Source organism: Stylophora pistillata, chromosome 3 (genome assembly GCF_964205215.1).
Source record: "Stylophora pistillata chromosome 3, jaStyPist1.2, whole genome shotgun sequence".
Taxonomy (NCBI): domain Eukaryota; kingdom Metazoa; phylum Cnidaria; class Anthozoa; order Scleractinia; family Pocilloporidae; genus Stylophora; species Stylophora pistillata.
Window position 1 is genome coordinate 24,864,201 of NC_142521.1, and position 22,202 is coordinate 24,886,402.

Consider the following 22,202-nt stretch of genomic DNA (forward strand, 5'->3'; position numbering starts at 1 on the left):
CTTTTTTGTTTGCACTGTTTCTACTAAATGTAAGGATTCCACAAAATGCAACTACTTCAGTGGTTTATGGAAATTGAACTGGGCAAATTTTTGGCATAATTGTTCTTCACTAAAAAGCAGATGTTAAATTATTAGAGTTGTTTTAATTGGGGATGTTTAATTAACAGATTGTTATTTCCGGTTCCATGCTTACTAAATTACTGGGGGCCGTATTCAATACTACATCCCCCCCCCCCATAGATTTTGCAATTTTCTAGAAGAGCTGAGGATAACATTGCTTCATTAAACATTGCTCAGACATGTTTAACGTGTACATGATTTATTTGGTGAAATGTTGCTGAATTTTGACTCTATAAATGAAATTTCATGATATTTAAAAGGTAAAGTCTGAGGAAATTTCATTGTCCCTAGGCCCTCCACGGGGAGGTGCTCTTAAAAATTACTATGAGCTATGCTTCCAAGCCTCTGAGACTCTGAGAAAAAAAAGTAGCCCTGCAATCCTTTTCAAAGCAAAAAGTGCAAAACCAATGAGAGAAATATAGCTATCCCAATTGCATTGCATTTGATAAAGCATACACCTGACTTTTGTCTTGTACTCGATAATAAATTAAAGCAACACTTGCTCACTTGTTTACAGAAAATTTTCACAGACCAGTACTATCCATCTGGGTATTTTCCTCAGACAGACACTAATTAATCAATAGAGTGTTTCTGTCGAGGAACTATCAGCTGATAGTTGCCCCGCGGAAATGTGATGTTCTTAAAACAAATATGCTAGTTTTAAGAACATCAAATTTCCAAGGGGCAACTATCAGACCGATAGTTCCGAGACATAAACACTTTATTGTCTTTATTGTTGACCACTAAATTTTCTTCCGCGCCTACAGCTTGTCACAAATGTCAATAATTCGCAACCGTACATTGGCTAAATAATACGTTATACCTGTCAGAATTGAAAAGTCACTGTTTTTCCGATCTGCCTAACTTCGCGGCCGTCAAACTATTCAAAACTTTTCACAGATGAGTACTATCAATCCAGGTATTTTCCGTGGACGGGCACTATCCATCCGGGTATTTTCTGTGGGCGGGCACTATGGGCTGATAGTGTCTCTCCACAGATGAATAGTATCACATCACGTGAACAATTTAAACCAATAAGAATCAGAGAAAATTTTGTTGTAAACTATGATGTGACAGTACCCTTTCAACTTTAATAAATCACTGGCGTCCTTCTGGTAGGTATGTTTATTAAAAAACCTCTGCAAAAAAATGTGGTTGACATGCATGCGAAAATAAATGCAGTAGAAAAGTTACGATACATAACCTTATTTGCTCTGGTCACAAAATTACCATTAGTAGCATGACATTTTTGCAATACATGACTTTTATAAAAACTGTGAAAAAAAATTTAAAAAGCTATTACATGGCACAGTGTTAGGCTATTAAAGGCTTTCTAGTTTTCTGTGAAAATGCTTCGTGCACCTTACCCCAAAATACATTTTTCAATTATTATAAAACTTTGCACCTATTCTTAAAACAATTAACCGTTATCTCCAGTTTTGTACTTCTTTATGGGCTTCAAAACTTATGATAAACTAAGCATAATTTGTCACATGACTGAGCTGGTAAAGGGCATGGGTCTATTCTTGATTTGATGTCACAAACAACTTTGCATGCATGTTTGACTTACTGTGATGCAAATCAGTAACTTTCTAATGTCAAATTGAGAATAGACCCATGCTCCTAACTAGTTTGGTCGTATGAGAGATGACTGCTACATTTTATGACTTTTACAGCCTATAAAAAGTCAAAATTTGGCTTAAAAAAAGTGCAAAAGGCGGAACACGTTTCGAACAGGTGCAAAGAATTTTTTCAACACAAACTTTCAAGTCTGTCATTAAGTTTAGAATTTAAGTACAAACTTGACTTCAATTCTTCAGCACTTTGGCCAACTTCAGGAAGAACTCTTGGTCCTCTTTCCTTCTCTTCGCTTCTCTCTCTTCTTCTCTCCTTTCCCTTTCCATTTCGGCCTCAGGTAAAAGCCTGTCAGCTGGCTGCTGGTATTCTATAAATGACTTCAAGGAGTCATCAATTTTCTTCAACACATTCCGTTGGGTGGTCTTTCTTCTTGTCTGTGCTGTTTTTTTGTAATTGGCTACAACAATAAACAGGATGGTAAAAATTGCATGCAAACATTTGGAAAGTACTTAGAAGATTACATGGAAAGCAAGTAGCAAATTTCAAGGCAAGACAGCCGTTGATTAAGCTCAAATGCCCTTTGTGATGCAAGTAAGTTTACGGCATTTTGGCAGGCTGTAGCTGTAACTGAAAACAACTACTCGTAACGAAAAAATGCAAACTTCTTGTGAAACATCCAAAATACACAAGCTCTGCAAATGACTATACCGATAAAAAGACAGGAATCGAAAAATATTAATGTATGCCCAGTCAGACGAGCGAGATGCAATCGTGTGCTCAAGCTTTGTCACTATAACATCATAAACTTGTCAAGATGGAACGGAACTTAAATTATAGCCCCGTGGTCGTGAAAAGCAGTTTAAACGTTTCCTGATCCTCAGTATTACTCCATGGTCTCCTTGTCAAATTCCTCGGTTATTTCGTGAAACTAGAGGTCTGTAGCCTGTGGTTTGAGGTCAAGAATCAAGTTCAGAAGACTGCAGTTGTACATAGTTTACGTTGCCTTTCATGGATGTCCGAAAACAACAAAGGCGCCAACTTGTCGGTTTTTTATTTTTATGTGACATTTATTGCGTAACAATGGTCAGGTGGCAAACTACGTAACATTTTTCTTATTAACATGGAAACAACAACAAACTTACAACAGAGATGCTTCTCCTCGGCTTTCTTTCGTTTTTCTTTTTCCAAGGTCGGATAACTGCAGCTGGGTTGTAGGCTCCTTTCACTGTTCGTCAGCTCTGTCTCCTTGCTTTGAACACTTTCCAGAGAGGTTGAGCTTAGGATGATAACCGGTCTGGTAGCTGGCTTGTCAGATAAAATTTTGTGAATTTCATCAAAGAACGGCGCCTTCTTTTTCAGAGTAGCATTGCCGGACCTTGACAAGGCATCTTTGTAGCCCTGTAGGCTGAGATTAATGTGTGGATTCTTGTTTTGCAGGAGTCGCAATCCCAGTCGTAATACCCAGAGGCGCTTAGAAAATTGCTTATCTCTTGCCAAATAGGCATTTTGTGAATACATTTTTTAGACGTGGCTGAATATTGTCCTCCCCCACTTCTCCAACAGAATTACTGTTTCTTCTTTCTCCCATGTTCTTTCCCATTTTTTATCCTCTCTTTCCTCCGCCATGTTGGTTAGACAGGGTTTAAACTACCTTGCAGAGGTAGTTTAGTTAGACAGGTTTTAGAGGTGTTTAGTTCAACAGCCAGTGCGGTATGAATGGGTAATTTTACAACCATGTTTAGCTTTACAAATAATTAAGTTTGGTTGTTGATTTAAATGTTAAACGTCATTGTTTTAAACTTAGTTGCAAAAGTGAACATGACACTTTGGTAGTCAGCGGTTATTGCTTACCAGAATGGGGGGAAAATGTGGGAAAGACAAATTGTGGAAATGAAGTGCTTGTTTTTCTTTCAAGTGGGATAAAGCATGGTAGACGAAGGTGACTTCTGATGCAGTTAGCATGAAACAACCTCACTGCCAGGAGAAAGCCATTTTTGATTTTGGCTTCCATCTATTATTGCTGATTTCCAAAAGGATATCACAGTTCTTTGTCCATTTTGTGCTTTTGGTGGGTTGAAAAGAAATACTTGGTGGTGGGAAAATGTTTGCAATACCAATTCAGATGTAAGGTTTAAGAAAACCTTCAGAGTACCCCAGAAAACATTTAATTTCATCTTGAACTGTATTGCACCCTTCCTTATTTGGCAAACTGTGATGGAAGAACCTATAATGCCAGCCTAAATCATTCACTAATGTAGTTCTGACGTCCCAGCAATATACCGATAACTTCAATTACCACTTAAACAAAGTTGTATGGTTACAGAGGGTGCTTATGGACTACTCAAGGGTACAGGAGCTGTAGGTGGAGGGTGCTTGAAGTTGAAGTTCATTTATTTGTTTAAGCGGTTGATTAATTGGCAGCTGTAATGGCTGATGTGGACTTGCTGTCCTAACCCACCCATCCCACCCCAGGGGAGGACATCCATCATACAGTAATCTCGTGTGTGGGAAATTAACGTCTCCTGCCCCAACCCTGCAGGAGGCGGGACCTCCATTTATTCGTCCCTATCCGAGAAGACTAGAATATCTAACCATTTCTTGATGTTATAGAAAGGTAGCAAGTTCTTCTTAATTATTCTAAGACCTTGAGTGTTGGTCCGGCCGGGACTCGAACCCTCGACCTCCCGCACAACAGTCCAGCGCTCTATCCATTGAGCTAACCGGGAGGCGGTCTTCATTGGAAGAGTGGAAGCAGTCAAGGGTAATACACCTAATCGGCTTTCGTGCGAACATGGATCACGTGTTCTGAATTGGGTACCAGGATCAAAGCAAACATGGCGGCGAACATGGCGGGAAAATTAGCGTAGCGAAAAATGCCACATTATTGCTGTTCAGGAGGCTCTAAAAATAGTTCTGAGAAAAATAGCGACCTTTCTTTCCATGGTCTTCCACTTCTTGACAATCAAAAGAAATTGTTGTCACTATGGATCACAAAAATGCGAAGACATCCCAAGCACTTCGATCCAACACTGTACACAAAGATACAGCTGTTTCGACAAAGGTTGTCCAAACAAAGCATAAAAGCGTACGCGACAATGCCGAAAGGTAGTCTGGGAAACATCCAATAAATCTCAAGAAAATCTCAGAACAATGCCTCGACCGTACAGCGAAGACTTGAGAAGGCAGGCATTATGGATGAAAGAGTTTTTAGGATATAGCGTTGACGAGGTAGCGGCTGCTTTGTACATGTCTCGGCCGAAAACCATTCTTCGCTAAGTATCAAAATGCCTAAATTCTGGTGAAGTGAAAGCACAGGGGGCCCATACAATCTGTCTGTGTAGCTGACCGTTGTTTTATAGTGAATGTACCAGATTTACCGTTTGGTTTTTCTTTAATGCATTACATTAACGACGAAATCAGACTTATTCAAAATCGCTCTGAAAAAAACATTTTTGAGGCAAAAGGACGACTATAAACCACAGGTAAAGTAATTCAACGTTTATTTATCAATGATTTATGTACATAGTCAGCAATATATCACTCTAGGTGAGGCAAACGGTAAATCTGGTACATTCACTACGAAACAACGGTCGGCTACACAAACAGATTGTATGGGCCCCCTGTGGTGAAAGCAGAGACTTCGGGACGACCGTTAAACAGTTTTCTTATGCATCCGCACGTGCAGTTTGTAACGATGGAAACGGTACTTGACCACCCGGAAAAAACCCTCTCAGAAATTGCACAGAATATCTACGAAGAGACAGGGTCAGAACGAGTTCTTTCGAGCATATTGCTGTATTTGAAACGGAAATGTTTTAGCCGAAAAAAGGTTTGTCAAATATTTGTTGTCAGTGCTGCTTTTCTTTTTTCCTGCTTATGTAAATTTAAGAAAAAAACATGTTTGATTATTATTATTATTATCATAATCACTTATTTTAAAGCTGACAACAATTGCCCTTCAAAGATCTCAAGCAGGCAGAGTACTTTTTAGGTCTAATGTTTGTCTCCTGGATCCTGAGATGTTGATGTTCTTGGATGAAAGCGGATTTGTATGTGTTTGTTTGTTGTCTAACAGTCTAACACAACATTTCCTCCTCTGTTTTACTATCATTTAACCCTGATCGCTTAGTGGTCTCACTTCGTTTTTGTTTTGTTTTTGTTTTATTTTATCAGGACAAAAGACTTAAACGTACAAATGGTTATAGCCCGATCAGTAAAAAAGCTGAGGTGAGACGTATGGCCCAGAACTAGGGACCGCGCATAACTGCCATCCCTATTATTTGTACGGAAGGAATGATTGATCTTGGCCTTTATCAGGGGAACGTCAATGGAGCAACATTTGAAGGCTTTGTGGATGAAAAGCTGTGCCCCAACTTGCTTCCATTTAATGGAATCAACCCGCGATCAGTGGTCATAATGGGTACATGAGAATCTTTGGTAACATTAGGATTTTGATTGGACTGTAAAATAACTGTTTCCACCCTTCTCCAAATTCTCTGTTAAAAACATCACTATAGATAGCCCACCTCCATAAATTCATTTCTTCCCTTCTTATTTGTCTTTTAGATAATGCGGCTATCCTCCGCACGCAAGGAGCGATTGACGCAATTAATGCAACGGGAGCGATTCACGGTTCTTTTTCTTCCGCCCCACAGCCCTGACTTCATGCCGTGTGAGGAACTTTTTGCACAAGTAAAGAGCTGGGTCAGGGAAAACGATGTAGCCTGGCAATTTTGCATGAATCCAGAACTTATGGTTGAAGAAGCGTTTCTTCAAGTTACAGATGAAGAAATCAAAAGCTATATTCGACATTCAGAGTATTTTTAATGACTTTTTTTTTACAACAGTTACTATTCATGTAAATTCTGAATTTGTCTTCAATTAGTTTTGTCAACAGCTTGTCCTTTTGTGAGGAAAACTCGTTTTCGTCAAGAACACCATCGTCTTTCAAACTCTTGAGGTCCTTCAACTGCTGAAGGATGGCACTACGGATACGTGTCTAAACCAAAAATAAATCAGCTGATTAATTAAAACTGAATACACGCAGGTACAAAAAAATCCAGTTGAAGGATAAATGTTAAGATGCCAACCTTTTTTTCAAAGTCCGTAGAATTCCTGGTGACTTCATTGCTGGATGGTTGGGTGTGTTTAACAGAACCTCTCGCCTTCTCAGTAAAAAATGGAACGTCAGGGGGATTGTCTTCGTCGTCGTGGGTTCTGTTTACCTGAAACAAAAAACAACACCAATACCTGTATTTTGATTGCCACCCTAATGAGCTCCAAGTGTTATGAGCGGCAGTTAATAAATTGAAGTTTGCTTCAAAAGTCGTAAAATAGTAAGTACAGTAGGTATCAAGCAATGTTTTCAGGAAAATCGGAGATAAGTAAGTTAACGCAGAAAGAGAAATGTAATTACTTTTTATTATATTATATTTGCTTTGTTTCAGTGCAGGATAATGCGTGCGTTACTCTACGTGCAGCTCGAGCTACTTTTATGCGTTCGTCCAAAATTTATATGAATAGTTGTCACATTTCTTCAACTCCTACTTTTAGAGTAAATGTTAATATTTCAACAACGTTACAAAATTAAAATGTTGTGTTCTAATAATGGGGATTAAATTTGTCGCAGCTGACTGGAAGTGATCCGCGGGAAATTTAAATTTGGCTCACCATCATTCGTGCCCAGCATCGTAACTTGAATTCTGGAAGGTTGTGTTTTTTTCGCAGTCTCAATAAGTAAGCGTCATAGCCACTCTCTCTTTTTTCGTCATCATCTTCTTCACTTTCACTCAGCGCAGTATTGCAGTTGGGTTTAGCTAATATTAGAAAATGATAATGACAGTGAAAAAAAAGAAAACCCTGAATGTCGAGCTTCAAGTGCGGCAGAACGTGGTTTGTTTTATAGAGTTTTTTAACAATACCTTTCCTCTTTTTTCCTGGAGGAACTCTTGAAGGGTCTTTATGTGGGTCCACCCACAACGTTACGATGCCGTTCTTTTCCAAGGATAACGCCTCAGCAAGCTGGATCTCCGATGATATAGAGTGCTTTTTCTTTCCATCGGCGTAGTACCAAATTTGGAATGTTGAGTCGGACGCATGAGCGATTTCCGCTGTGCAGTTCTCGAGGAGTTATTGCTTTAAAGTGAACACATTTTTACATGAGGGCACGCCCTTTACTGAATAGGTGTCGTACCTACTCTTATTTGTTTCTTTTAACACACGCACACAGATATTCATGGTTCCACCTTCCATCGCGCTGAAAACTCCTGAACTTGACGATGAAACAGTGATCTACTACAACCCATGATGCCTTTCGGTATTGTCGCGTAAGCTTTAATACTTTTATTGGACAACCTTTCTCAAAACAGCTGTATGTAGCAAACAATTTTTGCCTGAAGATTTTATTAATCCTTTTTCAAAGAAACGCCGACTTAAGAAGAATGCTGTACCTTGAATCCTTGCTTGGACTCGAGTAGAAACCACCTCTCAACTTCCAAGACGATCAGCAGTAGAAAAGTTAAATTCTACACGACAAGAGCAAGACGAAGCGACTGACACTGCTTCTGAAGGCGAAGGCGACATTGTGTCAGGAATCGTGGGAATTTCCAGAAAAACTCAAAGGTTTGAGGACGACTTTTGTTGCTTAGATAACTCTACTAAAAGAATCCCATGCGCACAGATTTTAAGCCGTGCACTTCTTGTCAAAATGTACTACTTCAAGGAAAGAAGAGAAGCTATTGAGACATTATACGAGTTTCAACAATTACGCAGATTTTAAGAACAGCTTGTTGTTTTTATTGCCTGGATTAGACGAGAAAAGACTGATTTACTTGGGCACTTATGCAGCCAAATCTCGTATTATTGACACAGAAACGCTTTTTGACGAGGACAGGGACAATACTGATAATGATCATGAGGAAGATAAGTGTGACACGAAAAAAGTTTTAACCAGAAGTGTTCATAAACTATCTGTTGAAGATGAATATCTTATGACACTAATGAAACGGAGGATGGGACTTACGAACCTTGATTTTTCAGAGAGATTTTGTGTATCAGAAAGCACCACTGCTTGCATACTTATTACCTGGTTTAATTACTTGTACATTGTAATTGGTTGTTTAAAAGTGTGGCCTCACTGGGATATCATTTTAAAAAAACTCACCAAAAGAATTTATAGAGCAGTACCCAAATAATATTTTAATTATAGATGCTACAGAACTTAAGATTTGTGCCTAGTGCACTCCAAAAGCACAGTGAGAGCTACAGTAACTACAAATCACATACTACATTCAAGTCTCTTATTGCTGTTGATCCAAATGGTGGAGTTGTATTTGTATCTCAACTTTATGAAGGGTCAATCAGTGACAAAGAAATTGTCTGAAGATCTGGATTACTTGATGTCCTTAAGAAAAAGCTTAAAGTGGGAGAAATTAGAAAGAAGGATTGTATCATGGCTGATAAAGGCTTTGACATAAAGGATGATCTACAAAAACTTGAACTGGAGCTAAATATCCCCCCATTCCTATGAGATCAGGTTGGCTTTCAGGAGGATGATGTGATCAAAACACAAACAATCGCAAAGCATGTGGAGAGGGCAATTGGAAAGATTAGAAATTTTATAATCTTTCAATCAGATATTCCTGTGACTCTGTTTGGGACAGTCAACCAAATATGGACAGTGGCTTGTTTCCTCTCTAATTTTAAAAATCCTGTACTAGCCTCAGAATAATTTGGTTTTTTTGAAAATATATTTAATGTAGACACAAGTGAAAGCTACATAAAGTTAAACCTGTGAAGTATCATTTGCCTATAAGTTAATGGCGTTCTCTGCAGATTCCGTCGAGAGCCGATCGCACTCATGTGCGACATAGCAGCGATGTTTTATCCAGTTAGAGTACCACCAGAGGACAGAGACCTTCTGCGTTTCCTTTGGTGGGAAAACGGCGATACATCGAGAGAGCCTCCAGAGTACCGAATGACTGTCCATCTCTTCTGAGCTACATCATCACCAGGTTGCTCCAACTTTGCCCTCAAGGCCACAGCTGATGACAATGAAGCAGCTGTCGGTTCCGCGGCCGCAGATTTTCTCCGCGCGACTTTTACGTGGACGACGGATTGAAGTCTGTGGCATCAGTGTAAGAGGCAGTCGAATTGGTGAAGGACATCAAAGAAATGTGTAAACGAGGTGGCTTTAACCTACAGAAGTTCACGTCCAACAGAAAGGAAGTTATCCAGCAGATCCCAGTATCCGATAGAGCAGAGGGCATCAAAGACCTGGATTTCCGTCGCGAACCCCTACCCATGGAACGCGCCTTAGGAGTGCAGTGGTGTGTAGAGTCGGATACTTTCAATTTCACCATCTCCCTTAGAGACAGACCTTGCACAAGGAACATTCATCTCTTCATCTTCTTCGGATGATTGCTGGTTGGGTGTTGAGTAATCTAATTTGGTCCTGATGAATGTTCCTCTATCGGTTCGTATGGTGAGGTTCCTGTTGCTGGGTGGGGTGTCAGTCTGTCTGCAGTCAGCATGTCATGAATTGCATTTTGGCTTCTCAGTTTATCTTTACCCTGTAGATGAGCTCTTCGTTCAGTTTTGTTTATCGTCTCCATTAATGTTTCCACTTCCCCGTTAGCTCTTGGGTGGAGAGGTGTCACATTGTGATGCTCAAATCCTTCTTCTCTGGCAAAGTCTTTGAACTGTTTGGAATTGAACGGTGGTCCGTTGTCTGTCTCTACTCTTCTTGGGGTTCCATAAGTAGCAAACACATGTTTCAGCTTTCCTTTGTTGACTTGGAATGATGTTGATGGTACTCGTTCTGCAACTGGATATCGGGTTCTCTTGTCGATGATTACTAAGTTGTAGCGTCCATCAGGGTATGGGCCTCCAAAATCCACTGATACATTGAATATATCTTTAAAAAAAACAAACAAACAAATAAACAAACAAGCAAAAAGGGCTTCCCAACTTTCTAAAGACTAAAGATTCCTTTATGGAGTCCTTTACAATGAAAATCTTTCATTTTCCTTTTTTTTCTTGTTCATCTTTTTGTCTTTTTTTTGCATTGTTTTTCTTTATTTTCATCTTATTTCCAGTGTAATTATGTTAAGTTAAGAAAAATTTGACCTACGATCTGCAGGTCAAAGGAATACCTTGTAGATATATAAGAAAATAAAATAAGAGTGTGAAAGTGTGGACCCTCGATGCTAGTACCCAATTGAACTACTGATAGTTTTATTTGAATGCTGCCTTATGACTGACCTAACTGCCTTGCAGTTTGTAGGTCCCTCAGTACAAATTCTCTCTTGAACAACTAACATTTTATTTTCATTATCTCACACTTTCAACTCTTGCCACCCTCACCCTTCCTTTCCTATCATTAACCCACTATTTTTATGGAGATTTGGGAACCCTTTCTTTTGGATTCCATACTTTTATACATGTAATGCCACAAAGGTTGCTAGATAAATCTATTGCATTTTTTTAAAAAAGTTTTTTTTTCTAAAAAAAGAAAAAAAACAGTCTACTCAACCACAACAACATGGCAATGTCACTTTCTGGTTCTTTCTGAGCACTATTTTACAGTCAACAGTTCTTAGCAGAACAGGAAGCAACTCTTGTACACTTATTTCCCTTTTGTTTAGCATATTGTTTTATTTATCCAATGTAGATATTTCTGTAAAAAGCAGTCCACTGAGTCAGGCGTGGGTGTACCAGATAATTGTTCAAGGAATCTTACTAGGCAACAGGATCTTTGATTCAATCACAAAACTCCTCAAACCTTTGGTGTGGAAGGCCCTAAAGCACTGAACAATAATCATCGACCATACAACTATTTGTCCTGAACTCCGTCTGCATTTATCCTGAAGCAACTCCGGCTTCTGTTTTCATTTGAGTTCCAACATTATTATACTTCTTCCAACTTTCCCAGAAATTTTTCTTTTTGATTGCACATCCAGGAGAACAATGGATTTCATGTGGCTTTTGCTGAGCGGCAGCATTCATAGGAGCTCCTCTCATACCATATGGGAATAACTAATTTCCAATACACTCTTAGGACTGTAACGAATATTAAGTTCCAGTGAGAGCGATATGCATGGGTAACGCGATATTTTGCAGCGTTTTTGATTTGCAATTGTTCATGTAACACCGTGTAGGATGGGTGTGCTTTCGTTTCGCCTTGATAAAAAGTTCCATTTTTCTTCGAGATTCACATTTATTACCAAAGCATGGTATTATTTACCTTATATCAATTTGAATCTTAGCTTATTATCTAAAATGGAGGTAAATTATACTCAAAGAAATTAAGCTTGCAATGCCTTTCCTTACCGAGTTCTGAAAGTTGGCTCTTGAGCAAGCAAATGAACGTTTCGCAAAATAATACGTTCAAGTTGTCGACGAGTTCAGTTTACAGAAGTTGATTTGAAATAGCGTCCTTACATTCCAGTCTGAAAGGCAAATATATCCATGAATACATAGTTTAAATTGCGCTGACATTTCGTTGATCAGACGATCGAACAACCCGCCGACCACGGACCAAATCAACATGCTCGCGCCACGCATGCGCAGACGTTTTTATCCCTGTCGCGGAAACACGGATTTTGAGTCGTTCGCATGGTTGATTTCCCATTCTGTTGCTCCGAGGCGTCGCTTTCCTTACCGCTTTTCTTTTAGAGAACAACCCCCACAAATTTGGTACACCTCCTAAACATTTTAAAAAGTTAATTTTATCCTTTCGACCTTTGGAAATAGGAAAGTGCCTTCGACGAAAACAGAGTTCCTCGGTTTTAAAGGTCAGCCCTTATTATTTTCCGCTAATTTCGCTAAATTTTAGACCTAGGACACTTGAGCCCGCGTTGTTGACCGCACACCCGCTGACGTAGCATTTCATTATTCAGCTCTGTCGCCGCCATATTTACATGTGCTCCAAGGAAGCTCGCAATAACCTCTGGGAGATTAGTTCCCATTCCCCACTTGTACTGGAAAAATATATTTGTACTGGGATAAATAGTTTTGTACTGGGAAAAATATTTCTGTAATGGGAGAAGTATTTTTGTGCTGGGAAAAATATTTTTGTACTAGGAAAAATATTTTTGAACTGGGGAAAATATTTTTGTACTCCCCTGTGGGCCACCGTACTCATCGGGTTCAGTAATAATAAAAAACGTTCACAGGATTATAACACTAAATTCAGTCTTGCTATTACCTGTTACAAAAATAACTCAGCCAAGTCTTATCACAAGAAATAACTTGAAAAAATCGTTCAAGTGGATAAGATTTGCGGTGGTAACCGGCTTCGAATGGGTCTGTAAAATTGTTGATTAAGTGAGACTTACCTGTAAGTTGAAGTTTGCTTGGGATTCTACCATGTCATCAGTCCGGAACGAAGGAGTCACATGAGATGCGCATGCGCAATACCGATCAGTCTTTAACGTGAGTGATACAGAGCTAAGGAACGAAGGAGAACGGGGAGGGTGGGCTGGGCATGTGACTCCTTCGTTCCGGACTGATGACATGGTAGAATCCCAATCAAAATTCAACTTACAGGTAAGTCTCGCCTAATCGACAATTCTACCATGTCATCAGTCTTACGTCACTACGGAGTCACATGAGACTTCAAAGACCTGTAGAGCGAACTCATAAACAATAGTCCAATTTATTGGGTCCACAAAGCTTTACATGAATAAAACGTGTCACAGTGTACAACCATCTCTAGTTACTGGTTGTAGAGTTCAACAAAACTGTTCCAAAGTTAAGATCATCTGTGTCTAGGGGCTTATCATAATATCGTGCAAAAGTACGAGCGTTTGACCATCCTGCAGTTTTCATGATCTCTGTTAAGGTTAGTCCTTTGGCTTTACAATGCGAAGTTGGAGCGGCTCTGCTACTGTGCGGGGAGTATTTTTTAACATCTATACCCGACTGTTCCAGCACATTTCTGACCCATCTTGCGAAGGTATCCTTGGTAACTGGTTACAATGATTTAACTGAAACTCATCTGGACAGCTCAATTCCTGACGGTGAAATCTTTCCTGCTAATTATACGGTTTTTAGACGGGACCGAAAGCTCAATGGACGCCATGGAGGCGGGGTATTGATTGCTACGCGAGGTTATATCAAAGCGGTTCCTCGTGACACTCTACAGAAGGACTCAGAGTTCATCTTCGTCGATCTTCTGCTCTCGCACAACCGAAAAATTATCTTGGGAGTTTTCTATCGACCACCTAATAATGATCCCAAGCCTTTAGAGGACTTGCAAGCTGCTTTGCAAGAACTTTCGACAAACGAGTCGATTCTTCTTGGCGATTTTAATCTTCCGGAGATTGATTGGTTGAATAATAGAGCTTTACGGCACTCTGACATTTACACGCTGATGATGGACGTCGTCCAGGATAATTTTCTAACACAGTTAATAAATGAACCCACTAGAGACTCTAACATCCTAGACCTAGTTCTCACTACTTCGCCCGACCTTGTAGACAATTTGGCAGTTGGGGAACCCTTCTCAGATCACAATTCTCTCTCTTTTTTGTTATCTGCTATACCTTATATCCAGCGCAAATCACAAAAAGCTGTTGTATTGCTATGGTAAAGCCGACTGGGATCACCTAAGATCATTGCTCTCCTACATTCCATGGCATTGCGCTTTCTTTGACAGCGATATCAATCATAACTGGGCTTGCTGGAAAGATTTGTCATTCACAGCAGTCGACGAGTGTATTTCCAAACGCAAGAGCAAAATGAGATTGAATGTCCCCTGGATTACCAAGGAGCTTATTGTTTTGTGTAAAAAGAAGAAATCGTTGAATCACAGAGCGCGCAGAAGTAACAAAATTGTTATCTGGGAAAAGTATCGGCAACTCAACAACTCTGTTAAGAGACTTTGTAGCAACTAGCGCTTGATCTGTAGGAAAATGAAAACCCTAAGCCTTTCTGGAATTTTGTCAAGTCTAAGAGAAGAGGTACTAATACTCTTATCTCCTTGAAAGTTGATGGATCTGTTCTAACAGACGACTCTGGTATTGCTCAAAGCATGAACTCATATTTCTCTTCGGAATTTACCACTGAAAATTATGTAAATTTCCCTAGACAGGATTGTATTGTCGACAAGAAGCTTGCAAACATTGATTGTTGTGTTGATGAGGTGAGCCGCCGCCTCCTAAAATTCAAGCCCAACAAGTCCCCTAGGCCTGACCTTATCGCGGCGTGCATCTTAAAATCGTGTGCATCGGAATCAGCACCTTCGTTGACGTATATGCTAAACAAATCGTTCTCTGTTGGCCTTCCACCTGATGAATGGAAACATGCAGATATTACACCTCTACACAAGAAGGGTCCTAAGTCTTCGAGAGAAAACTACCGCCCAATTTCCCTTACTTCAATCCCTTGTAAGATCGGTGAAAAAAATGTTTTCGACAGGATTTTTAATTTCTGGCGTGAAATTGACCTTATCAACAACAATCAATTCGGCTTTCTGCGAGGAAGATCTGCTACAACTCAATCATTATCAACGTTTAATGACTGGGCGAAATCACGAAATCTCTCCGCTCCTACCGACGTCGTATTTCTCCATCTTCCTAAAGCCTTTGACAGTGTCTCTCACAAGTGGCTGCTTTTAAAATTAAAAAGTAATGGCATCGACGGTTGTCTGCTTAACTGGCTAAGACATTTTCTGGTTGGTCGCAAACAACGTGTAGTTATTAGGGGATCTTGTTCTGATTGGTCGTATGTAACCTCCGGCACTCCACAGGGGACCATCCTTGGGCCTTTGTAGTGAATTGATCTCCATAACAACCATATCACACCATATGCTGTACAATAGTTACATTGTGTGACAACTGCGTGCTGTAAAACTACTATTCCTGAGTACCTGTAAATTGTAATATATAAGAGAATAACCACGTGCAATAAAGGGGAATTTCACATGTGAAAGGGACGAGAGTACTTATCGTTGGAACCCTTAAATGACAATTCTACAGCCTTTATTGTTTTTACTGTATGCGAATTACACATTCACGTGATAAGTCAGTAACCAATTATTTCTTAGGACAGCCCTAGCCTGCGAACAGGCTTCCGGCTTGGAGGAGCACAACGGCGCGAAGCAGGGGAAGACGTAGATAAATTTAAAGATCTCGGTGTTCTAATAACTAAGGACCTCTCTTGGATTAACCACATTGCTATAACTGTAAACAAAGCGAATAAAGTCCTAGGTTCTATTAAACGCTCGATAGGCACCGCTAATGCAAATATTTTTTATATGCTCTACAAATCTCTTGTACGGCCAATTTTGGAATATGTGGTACCTGTTCGGTGTCCTTACCTCGTCAAGGACATCCATGCTCTTGAGAATGTACAGCGAAAACCTTCAAGGCTTGCTTTAAATCAACGCAAAGGAGACATGTCCTACGAGGACCGATGCAAATTGCTAAAATGGCCTACTCTTTCCGACCGTAGAACTTATCTATCTTTAGTTGAGTGTTATAAAATTGTTTTTGGTTTTTACCATTTAGATTTTGGAGACTTTTTTGATTTCGTTACAACTAGATGTACGAGAGAAAATCATCAGTACAAACTTTACGTCAAACCAGCAAGACTTAATTGTTATAAACATCCGTTTTTCATTAGGATTGTTAAATTATGGAATGAATTACCAAGAAACATAGTGGAAGCTGATAATCTTCAGCATTTTAAATCTCAGCTTAAATTGTTCTTAAATATTTAATTATAACTAAGTATTTTATTTTCATTTAGACTTACTTTTAGGGAGTTTTCACATAGGGATAACCTCTTAAGTTCCTTTTCTGGAAGCATATTTTCCCTTTCCTCTTAGTGTATACATAGTCTGTTTCTGGAATAAATAAAGTATGTTTATGTTTAAGTAATAATAATAATTCGGTATTTATATAGCGCTATTTCTATCACTATCCGATAGCGCTGTACAGTAATTTTATAAATCGCTAAAACACGAGTAGAAGAAACTAGCTAATAAGGTAGTCTGTAATAATGAGAGTAAAAAATTTCAAACTTGTAATGAATTTAACTAATTTACTAGCCAATTAACTAGCTCACCAACTAATCAACTAATTAACTAACCAACTATCTAGCGGCCTAACTAAACTACTTAAAAGTGTTAGCTGATCATGTTTTAAACCAGTTTTCAGAAGAATCAATAAGAGAGAGAAGTCGGGGTTTATAATCTCTTCGCTTACCCTAATCTGCTAACCTGAAGAGAGAAACCTGCTTATGACCCGCCACAGAAGTAAGTTTCCAATCACGTTTTTCTTGAGTTTTGCTACGAGATTAAGACTTCATTTACGTTTTTCTGATTTCGAATTACAAATGTATTTCTCTTAGATCGAATAATTATTAAAGCTTGGATAATATTATACGGTTTGTGGTGGTCGTCCGAGCTAACCAGTTCCGAGTAAGGAAACACTCTTTGGGGCTTTTAAAAAAATACGGGAAGAAACAAGAAGATTAACCTTTTTAGTCACAAAAGGTCACACCACTTAACTTAATACGGCTTGATAAACCAAAAATGTTGTTGTTTTCAGTTGTTTTCGATCTGGCGTTATCAAGTTGTCTGGCATTATGATCTGGCGTTATTAAAAGAGCAATCTACCCACAGGCCCAATGCATTTTTTAATGTCACGGAGAGTTCTGAGCCTTTCGCCATTACTGCTTTCTCAATCTTACAAACTGAACCAAAAGGAAAAACAATATCTAAATTGGTAGGGCCACCGTTCATCTCGTTCATCTGTCAATAATCAATGACGTACATACATACATCTTTATTTAACAATGCAGGTTAGAAAGATTGGCAAGACCGAAGTCCTGATGTGGACCTGCCTGACTACAAATTAAATACAATCACAATAAAATATATAACAAAAATTGGAAAAACAGAGTAAAATTACTTCTTACATACAATTCTAATTAGATAAGTTAAATACAAAACAATATTAAATTTACAATTAAAAATACAGAAAGTCATGTTTCATTGAAACACAGCAGGAAGCTTTGGCACAATTTATGCTATTGAGAAGATGCTTGTTAGCCTTAACCTTAATCTTAAACAATCTTAAGTTAGCACATTCCTTGACATGATGGGGAAGAAGATTCCATACCAAGGCGGCCCTGTGTTTAAAAGAAGACCTGCCAGTTTCAGATCTTGGTCTTGGTACTTCTAAATTTAGAGAATTTCTTAAGCCGTAATTCGTTTTTGCCTTAGAAATTAAAACATTTAGATCCTCCATATTTAAGCTATGATAGGGTAGATAAGTCAGAACCAGTAGTCTTTTAACATAATACAAAGAAATGGGATTCCATTGCCTCAATTTCTTGATCTCATCAGCTGGAGTGGTCATAGGTAGCTTGCAAACAATCCTAATTGCTCTCATACGATTACGTTCAATATCCTCCATAAGTGATGGCGAAGCAGAGCCCCAAACAACAATATTACATACAACACTAGAAATAATTGAATTGAAATAACTAGATTCCAAGATGGACCGAGGCAGGAATTTGATTCGCTTCAAAGCAGCCAATTTCTTGTTAAATAAAATACAAACATCCCTAATATGATCCTGCCAAGATAACTTATTGTCTATAGTTAAGCCATATCTTAAAGCTGGCAGAGGGCCTATAAAGGTAGATCTAGATATTATCATTGCTTCAGTCTTTGATTCATGTGCAGTTAGTCTGTTGGCTGTGCACCATACCTGTAGCTGGGATAGAATACATCAAAGTGAAGAGATGATCATGTCTGTATCCCTACAAATGGTATAAACTATGGCGTCATCAGCAAACATATAGAGGTCACCATAAGATATGGATTCAGGCAAGTCATTAATATATATTGAGAATAATCTAGGTTCCACGATGGACCCTTGGGACACTCCATACTTCACAGGTTGTCGGTCAGATTTCTTTCCAGATATCTGGACAAACTGATGTCGGTTAGACAAATAATTGGCGAACCAAGAAAACAGATACCCCGATATTTCAGTGGCTTTCTGTTTCTCCAACAGGATTAAATGGTTAACTACGTCAAAAGCCTTGCGGAAGTCAACAAATAGTAGAACGGCAAGACTGTTTTGACGAAAATCCACTGCGTAGGACCTCAAACAAGATATAATTTTAAAAGCAGATTTATTCCACGTTCACTTGACTTAACGAGGTAATAGAACGCATATGATCGAGACACTGGTGGTGACGATTGCGATGATGATGTTTCGATTAAAAAGCAAAGTTCCAATAATGACAATAGTTCTAGGATAAATTGACAAACAGGAGGTAAAAGATAACGACTAACAATTAACAGCTATTTCCTCCAATCGATGTAGACTTAAACTCGACACAAAGAAGCGAACGTCGACATCAACAGCTGCGAGATCTTGTCTAACATGAACTTCACTATTCATAGAAGAGACAGGTTTGAGCATAACAACAAACGTGGAGGTGGCGTCCTGCTAGCAGTTCGTAATACAGAGCCATGTGTTAGAAGGCCTGATATTGAAACCTTGGCTGAAATTGTTGTTTGCGAGCTTCGCCCGTCGTGCAAGAAAAAGATATTAATGGCAGTCTTCTACCGCCCTCCTTCCTCTGATTATCTCTATTTGAAAGAATTTACCAACTTTCTGGACCAAGCTTCCAAGGCCAAATTTGATCAACTTTTCATTGTCGGTGATTTTAATCTACCTAACGTTGACTGGGTTACCTTGACTGCCTCTATCGATTGTCCGATGTACACCCTCTTTACTAAGGCAATTAAGGATCATTTTCTTTGGCAGGTTATAGACTTCCCTACCAGGAACGATAAGTTTTTGGATCTACTGCTCACAAATATTCCAGACAAGATTTCTAATATTAACGGATTTCAGGATATTTTGACTTCAGATCACCAACTCGTTGAATTTTCTATCGACCTTCGAAGTAAACGCCAACCACATATTAAACGACGATTATATAACTTTAAGAAAGCCGACTGGAACGGCCTCAAATATTCACTCAGTTTAATCAATTAGGACCTGTGTTTCGAGGAAAACGACATAAACGCTTCTCTTACAAACTGGTCTGATACATTCCTCGCTGCTGTTGACCAGCACATTCCAACAAGCAAACCTCGAAATGTAAATGAGTACCCATGGATTGATCACGAACTTCTGGATTTAATTAAAGTAAGAAATAAACTGAGAAATGTGTTTATCAAACGTGAAAGTACTCTATACCGCGATCGGTTTAGACAGGCAAGACGAGAGGTTAAAGCAATGATTAAGATGAAGAAAAAGCAATATGCAACCAAACTAAAGGATTTGTTACTCACCAATACCAGACGTTTCTGGTCTTTAGTTAAATCTATGACCAAACAAAATCGGTCACCTGGCTTCTTGAGGGATGGTCAACGCTTTGCGACAAATAATAATAAGAAAGCAGACTTACTTAACATTTTTTTTCAATCAGCATTCAACCCTAATGATGGTACTTCTGAATTTTACCAAGAATCATCTGTTATACCTGCTGATAATTTAAGCGCAATCCGCCTTACCATACCAGAGGTAATTAAAGTACTGCAAGATATTGATGTAAACAAAGCGCATGGCTCTGACAACATTCCTGGTAGATTGCTGAAGGAAACTGCACCTGAAATTGCCTATCCTGTTTGCCGTTTGTCTGACCTATCGTTGTCTCTCGGCAAGTTTCCCGACCAATGGAAATTGGCTAATGTTTGTCCTGTGTATAAATCTGATGACTCAACCTTATCCAAGAACTACCGACCAATTTCATTACTGTGTATTGTATCTAAATGCTTTGAAAGATGTGTCTTTAACTATTGCTATACCCTCATCTCGCCACATCTCTATCATCTGCAGCATGGTTTTCTTAGAGGAAGGTCTACTGTTACTCAGCTTCTCCAGGTCTACCACGAAGCGATCCAAGCCCTAGCCAAAGGCAAGGAGATTGACGTAGCTTATTTAGACTTCGCTAAAGCATTCGACAAAGTTCCTCATTGTGCCTTGCTGAATAAGCTATCTCGATTCAGAATATCTGGGCAGCTATTAAACTGGTTTCAGAGCTATCTTTCTAAAAGATATCAACGAGTAGCACTAGAAGGTACCTATTCCGACTGGTTACAAGTCTTGTCCGGTGTTCCGAAAGGCTCTATATTGGGCCCTCTGCTCTTCCTTGTCTATATAGACGACATTCCTTTAAACATGACTCTAAAGTTGCTATATTTGCAGATGATTCTAAGCTGTTTAAGATAATTGAAAAGCCATCGGACCAACTTTCACTTCAACAAGACCTAACACAGCTCTCAATCTGGAGTGATACCTGGAAAATGTGGCTCAGTATACCCAAATGTAAGGCCTTGAATATCTCTAGGAAGAAAATTTCCACAAAGCGAGAATACCATCTTAACGGGTCCCCACTGGTAACAGTTACCGAAATTAAAGACCTAGGCATAACTGTCACCAACACTCTCCAATGGTCTCAACATATAAAACTGATCTCCTCTAAAGCAAATAGAACGCTTGGCCTTATTCGTAGGGTCTGTAGAGATTTCAGTGATCCCGTCATCAAGAAACTTCTATACTGCTCAATTGTTCGACCACAACTAGAGTACGCTTGTGAACTATGGTCACGCTACACGTCAAAGGACACACTACAACTAGAAAATGTTCAGCGCAGGGCCACAAAGTTTATCTTGAATTATGCAAGAGTTCTCTCCTATAGGGATCGGCTGTTAAAACTTTCTTTACTACCACTAGAATATAGAAGGGAAATGAAAGACTTGGTACTTATCTATAACGCTAGAGCAGGTTACACTGATCTGGGTCACCAAGAATTTTTCCGCTGTCAAACTGTAGTTCAGTAGAAAACGAGTAATTCGAGTGAATTAAACTACCAAATACCACACGCAAAACAAAATTATTTAAAACATTCGTTTTATTACAGGTCCATCAATTTTTGGAACAAACTACCGAGGGATATTAAAAGTGTGAACTCACTTCATACTTTTAAAAGGAGGTTCTTAGATTTTTATGCTGATAAAACCCTTTCTTATAAATGAATAAAGGGTGATAGTTTCGAAAGAAACTGTTTGGAGCTGCGTCGGTGGGAGTAACGAAATAATTTGGATATATCAACAAAGTTGAAATGGTAAATTGGCCACCGTAATGATTACAAAAGCTGACGCTTCGAGCGTTAGCCCTTTCTTATAAACTTCCAAATCGTGAGGGTGTAAGTTAATGACGTTTCTTTTTAACTTGATTGTAAATAATATCATGATAATCATTATTATTTTTTATTCCCATACTTTTACGATTACAATTATTATTCTACTGACAACAATCATTCACTTGACTCTGATGATGACTTCCGCACAGGTTGTCGAAACGTCAGTCACTACCACCTACTACAGCCCTTCTCAGGACTACACTCACCCGGACGATCAGACAACACCTTCATTATATTACTATGTTGTAAATTATTTATTGGGGCTG

At 39.0% G+C, this 22,202-nt stretch overlaps 3 pseudogenes; 1 reads left to right on the forward strand and 2 right to left on the reverse strand.

Moving 5' to 3' along the window:
- Positions 1 to 2,765: 2,765 nt before the first annotated feature.
- On the reverse strand, positions 2,766 to 3,324 carry LOC148735189 (uncharacterized; annotated as a pseudogene).
- Positions 3,325 to 5,717: 2,393 nt separating this feature from the next.
- LOC111342576 (uncharacterized) lies at positions 5,718 to 6,583 on the forward strand (annotated as a pseudogene).
- A 142-nt stretch (positions 6,584 to 6,725) lies between these two features.
- On the reverse strand, positions 6,726 to 7,950 carry LOC148735190 (uncharacterized; annotated as a pseudogene).
- Positions 7,951 to 22,202: the final 14,252 nt, after the last annotated feature.